Genomic DNA, 5897 nt, shown 5'->3' on the forward strand with positions numbered 1-5897 from the left:
CATGGGAAAGGGGCCAGACACCCCTTCCTTTGACCCCTTCAGACCAAGCACCTGCTGGGAGGGGGTCCTTAAGTGGTCCTCACACACTGCAGCTGTGAAGAACTCTCTTCCCTGGAGAGCACCTCATTGCCTTCTTCTCTCCCCTCAGCTCTCCACTCAACATTTCCCTTGAAGTCCTCTTTCTCTCTCTCTCTCTCTGTTAACTTTTGAACAACTTTTACAAAATTGCAGTGGAATATACAGAACATAAAATTTCCATTTTGACCATTTAAATTTTTTTAATTTTGAGAAAATACACATAACATAAAATTTACCATCTCAACCATGTTTTAGTGTAGAATTCAGTGGCGTTCAGTATGTTCCTGCTATTGTGCAACCATCACCACCATCCATCTCCAGAACGTTCCCACCATCCATCTCCAGAACGTTCCCACCACCCCAAACTGAAACTCTGCCTCCAGTAAACAACAACTCCCCACCCCTGCTGAGTCCCTGGCAACCCCCATTCTACTTTCTGTCTCTATGAATCTGACTACTCTAGGTCCCTCATACGAGTGAAATCCTCCAGTATTTGACGTTTTGCATCTGGCTTATTTCACTGGCCTATGTTTATAAGGTTGATCTATGTTGTAGCATATGCCAGAATTTCCTTCCTTTTTAAGGCTGGATGATATTCCATTGTATGGATAGACCACATTTTATTTATCCATTCATCATCGATGGACATTTGGGTTGTTTCCATCCTTTTAGCTACTGTGAATCATGCTGCTGAGAACATTGGTATCCGAATATTTGTTGGAGTTCCCTCTTTCAAATCTTTTGTGTCTAGACCGAGAAGTGGAATTGCTGGATTGTGTGGGATTCTGTTTGACTTTCTGAGGAATTGTCATCCTATTTTCCATAGCAGTTGGACTATTTGACAGCCCCAGAAGCAGCGTACAAGGGTTCCAATTCCTCGATTTCCTCCCCAACACTTGCTTTCTGGCTTCTTGGGGGGTATTTTTTATAATAGCCACAGGAATGGGTGTGAAGTGATATCTCGCTGTGGTTTTGATTTGCATTTCCCTAATGAGCACCTGTTCATATGCTTATTGGCCTTCCGTATACCTTTTTTGGAGAAATGTCTATTCCAGTCTTTTGCCCATTTTTTATCAAGGTTTTTTCTGTTGCTGTTGAGTTGTAAGAGTTCTTTATATATCCTAGGTATGAATCCCTTGGTGGATATATTATTTGCAAATATTTTCTCTGAGTCCATGGGTTGCCTTTTCACTCTTTTGATTGTGTCCTTTGATGAACATGAAACGCTCTTGACGCCTTCCCTACATGCACCCAGTGCCCAGCTCCTTCTCTCAGGCTGCCTGGCACCCCCCAAGGGTGTATCCTGCCGCCTCCCCGGGGGTGGGGGGGGTTGGTTCAACCAATGGGTCCTTCAACTCTATTCACTGTGATTTCAGCCCCCCAGCGGGGCTGCCCCAGCCTGACTTCCAACACACTTAAACATCACGACAATAGCCTACCACCAGGATTTGCTAACAGCTTTTTAAAAATATGGAAATGTGTTGTGAGCTTATTTTAGGGACACTTCTTTTTTTTTTAAAGAAAAAGCAACCTGTATTTTTGAAAATCGAGGGAATGTAACAAGTCCTCTGCCCCAGCCTGAGGGAAAGCGCTCTGCTGAAGAGCGATTGGCAGCAGCCGAACAAGATAAAAAGGCAGGTGTCTGCCTGAAGCCTGTGAGGGAGACAGTGGGGATGGTGCGAGGTAACCCAGGTCAGGAGACACACCTGTGGGCTCCACTCGAACCCTCCTGCCCCCCACCCCAACGCCGGGAAGCCTCTGGTGTTGGTCCAAGGTAGTCCTTGGCCTTCTCTGGGAGAGGCCTCCTGACGCAGAGGAGAGAGCACAGGAGTAAGGAGACAGACAACTGTGTGGGCCCAGCCTGTCAGGATTTGGGGCTGCACCTTCCCCTCCCTGAGCCTCACTTTCTTACATGGAAAATCAAATCAATAATCGTTATAAATCTCGCTCCTTTGTTATATGATACAATTTACACAGTGCTTCGTATGCATTATCCAATTTAAGAAAATACTACAGAGTGAAGCACTTTGAAAATAATAAAATGCTTAACATATGTAAGAAATTCTTTTCTTTCTTTGAAAACTGCTCTGGGTGGTTCCGCTATTGTTTAGTTAAGAGAATTATACAATTTTGAGACATGGTTCCTTATCTTGTGTAGACGGAAAGGCAATTAAACAATTATTCATGTCAGAATGTGAGGTAAGGAGAAGGCTGCTTCAAAGGGTCCACTTGACAAAGTGAAAAGCAGTTGAGTAGAAACAGAGAGCAGTATATAATTTCCTTCTGGAATATCCACTCCATATGGCCCAGAGCAAGAATTTCAAGCTCATCTGTGGGGAGAAAGAGACAGAAATAAAAACATCAACTTTTTTTGCTCTGATTTCTCTCAGCCATTTTCTGAATAACCTATGGAAACCATCCATTCCTGTAAACAGAAACCCACTAAGAGTCTGCAAGGATGTTTTTTCTCTCTGTGGAGGGATTGTTCAGTCGTGAATCAGTGTCTTTTTCCGAAGGAAGGTGCCAGTAACAAAAATTGATCATAGGAAGGACATTAAACTTTAGTATTCTCTTCATTGGCCTCTCCCACTTCCAACTGCCAAGAACAGAGACAACCAGAGGATGTGGTGCATGAAGGTACCCCCCCACACAGCCCACGGGCCAGATGACCAGGACCCCAGCTCCCCTGCAGAGGAATATCAACTTTATGGCAAACATGTTTGTACGTACACCAATGCCACCCCTCACTAGCACTATCGCTGTTCACCCCAAACCCCCATGTCTCCCTCAGCCTTCTACTTTTCTCCCATGGGGGCTCTTGTACTCCAGTGCCCAGGGAGTGGAAAACCTTCCCCAGACTTGCCCTGTTGAGACGAGCGGGTCCATCATCTGCTTCCGCATGTGTTCTTCCCCCAGCCTGGACCCTCATGGGCAGCCAAACACACAGTCCTGCAACCGAAAGGAATTTCAAAGTAACTCCAATCTTTGACCCATTTTCCTAAAAATCAGAGGTGACCCACAGACATCATCCACAGCATACTTTAAGAAAGTTTCCTCCCCTGTATATATATTTCCAGCCCACCCCACTGTTTCTCACTCCATGACTACACCCAAAGGGGTCCAGCCCCCTGACTCTTTTCTCTCCTCTCCCTGCACCTGGTTCCCTCCCATTTCTAGTCCTGTAGCCTGACCAAGTGCCTGCCCCGCCAGGTCTCTTACTCTTTGGAGGAGGGCATGGGCAGAGACAGGAGTGTCTGGTGGGCTGAGTGGGTGAGTGGGGGCTGGGCTCACCATCCCTGCGCAAGCGACTGTACCAGCCTTGAGTGCTTTAGTTCCTTGGCCTCCTCCAAGCCACCCACGCAGGAGTGGTAACAGCTTCAAAGCCTGAGCTCCTGCCTGGACATCTGGGGGGAAATGGCAGCACAAAGTAAAGCTTGGTTTGAAAGATCTGGAGAACACTAACGAAAGTTCTCCTTACCCCCTCCCCACCCCCACTGCAGCCCCTCCCTATGCTGCCTTTCGGAATCTACTTTTCCCAGCGGGAAAATGTGATGTGTGCCGGCTTCTGCCAGTGCGAGTTTATTGTAAGCCCACCCCAAGGTCATGCCTCTCAAGAAGCAGAGCGCCCCCCAGGTAGAACTCTGCCTGGATGGGGCTGAGACTCACCATTGTGCTCACTTGTGAAATCTTTCTCCTTACAACCTCAGGGAGGTAAAGGCGACAGAATTGAAGAGAGGTGGGGGCAAGGCTGGGACATCTTTTTTTTTTTTTTTTCCACTAAATGTAACCTTGGCTGCAAGGACAGCTGTTACCATTTGAAAGGATGTATCCAATGAGCATTTGGTGTGCCTGGTTAACCTTGCTGTAATACCCGGCTTTTAGCATGAGTCATCTCCCTGCTGGGAAAGACGTTAGAAGTTCAGAAATAAGGATATTGCAGAATGGGACCGTGTTGTTCACGAAACCACAGGGGAAAGGGTGGAGAAGCAGCCGCCTGAAAGGTCACAAAGCATTCTTTCTGCTCACTAGCCAGGGTCCAAGTGAAGTAAGCTGAGAAGGTTAAGATCTAAGTGAAAATTAACTGAGGGTAGCCATGCCATTCCGACCAAGAGCACGTACGCTGTAGGAAAATGCTAACTACCTTCGCTCTCTTTCCAGGTGCAGAGCTGAAGAAGGAATAGGTATTCATAAGGATAGATCTAAAGAAAAAGAAATACTGGTACAAAATGACAAGAAAAGTTTGTGGAATTCCTTTCCTTGTGGATTCTTGGAACAAGAACAGACGTGTGAGTTAGGTGCCTAGGACCCCTGGAAATGAACAAACTTCTGTCCCCAGGATTGTGAAGTGTGCTGTGCATCAGCCTTAGTTCTCATGGCCGCCCTGGCCTGGGTGAGTCATTCCAGCAGTACGGGATGCCACGGTCACGTTCATGCCAACCCACTGGCTCCCAGTCCCCACCCGGAAGGCCGTCGTGGGTGCTCTGACCTCCTTTCTCCCGGCAGAGTCACTGGGAGGTCGTGTCCTCTTCTTGGTGATTAATAAAGATTTCTTGACTCTCTCCAGCCTTTGACTTCATGGCCTTAATTTGCCACCCTTTTGGTTGCAGATGGTCACTCTTGTGTCTGTATCAGCCCGATCATTCTTCCAGCTGTTGAGTTGGCTTTCCTGCACTGGATGCTCACAGAGAGGGGGGAAGGGGCTCTCCTCACCACTGTTTCTAATAAAAAGAGGGGCCCCCGCATTCTCAGTTTGTCGCCGAATTTCTGCCAGTGGAGCTAACCAGGAGTTTTCTGGCAGGTGAAGGAAATACGAGGGCACCTTCCCCAGGACGCCGAACACACCGCTCTCAACAATACTCAACTCCAGGACAGAGGCTATGAACAAGAAATCCATACCGAGGACTTTTTACACCGAGACACTATGCTAAATACTCTACATGTATTAACTTATTTGATCTTTGCCTCAGCCCCACAAGGTGGGCGCCGTTATCATTCCTGTTCCACAGATAAGGACGCCGATGTGCAGAGACTTTCTGACCTCACGTTGAGAGGGCGGGGCAGCCCGTCTGCTCTTCATGTTCAAGAGGAATTTTCACGGTGGTGCAGTAAGCAATGCTCATTGTCATCATTCTGCCTCTCAAGTGTCCCTTGGGTCATCAAGGCAGTAGGTTTCCAGGGGATATCACTGGTGTGCCTGATCTGTAGGTGGGCATTAGGCCTCACTACATTATAGACACTGACAGCTCTTGGTTTTCCTTTGGTTACAGTGCAAGTAAAAAATGTGAATAAAAGCTCAAGAATCGGAAATACAACCTGAAGAACAACAAAGGCTAGGATATCGAGTGTTTAATATTACCACGCTCTGTTCTGTGAGGACTCAGTCCTCGTAATACCCCTAGGAAGTAGGGACTATTATTGCTAGGAGTTAGTTGGACAGTTAGGTAGTGAGGGCCAGGATCCCCAACAAGAAAATATGGAGTCAGGACAGCTAAAATAAAACAGCACTACCATCCTGCTTTGTAGCTTAGACAGGACAGCACTAACATTCTGCTTCGCAGCCTTTGCAGAAGTGACTTCTGCAAAACATCCTAAAATAAGACAACTAACCACAAGGCATTTGTCCCTATCACTGGCAAGGGACAGTTAAGACAGAAGCCCCCAGATGTCAGCAAAAAAAAGACCATCAGCATGTAGACATTAACCTAACAGGTAGACAGATACGTGACCAAGGCCCTGATTGGCACAACTCAGCACATCCTGATTGCTTAAGATAGTTCTGCAAAAGAGCTCATAAAAACCCCTAAACTTAGAGGTGCCTG

The 5897-nt window shown here is 47.0% G+C and overlaps 1 long non-coding RNA gene across 1 annotated transcript; it reads right to left on the reverse strand.

The window, feature by feature from the left end:
- Positions 1-209: 209 nt before the first annotated feature.
- Positions 210-3927, reverse strand: LOC144381484 (uncharacterized). Its single transcript, XR_013446734.1, has 3 exons — positions 3745-3927; positions 2942-3027; positions 210-2408 (listed from the first exon to the last, which is right to left on the reverse strand). It is a non-coding gene; the product is annotated as an uncharacterized LOC144381484 (long non-coding RNA).
- Between the last annotated feature and the right edge of the window lie 1970 nt (positions 3928-5897).

The sequence above is a fragment of the Halichoerus grypus genome, chromosome 4, assembly GCF_964656455.1.
Source record: "Halichoerus grypus chromosome 4, mHalGry1.hap1.1, whole genome shotgun sequence".
Taxonomy (NCBI): Eukaryota; Metazoa; Chordata; class Mammalia; order Carnivora; family Phocidae; genus Halichoerus; species Halichoerus grypus.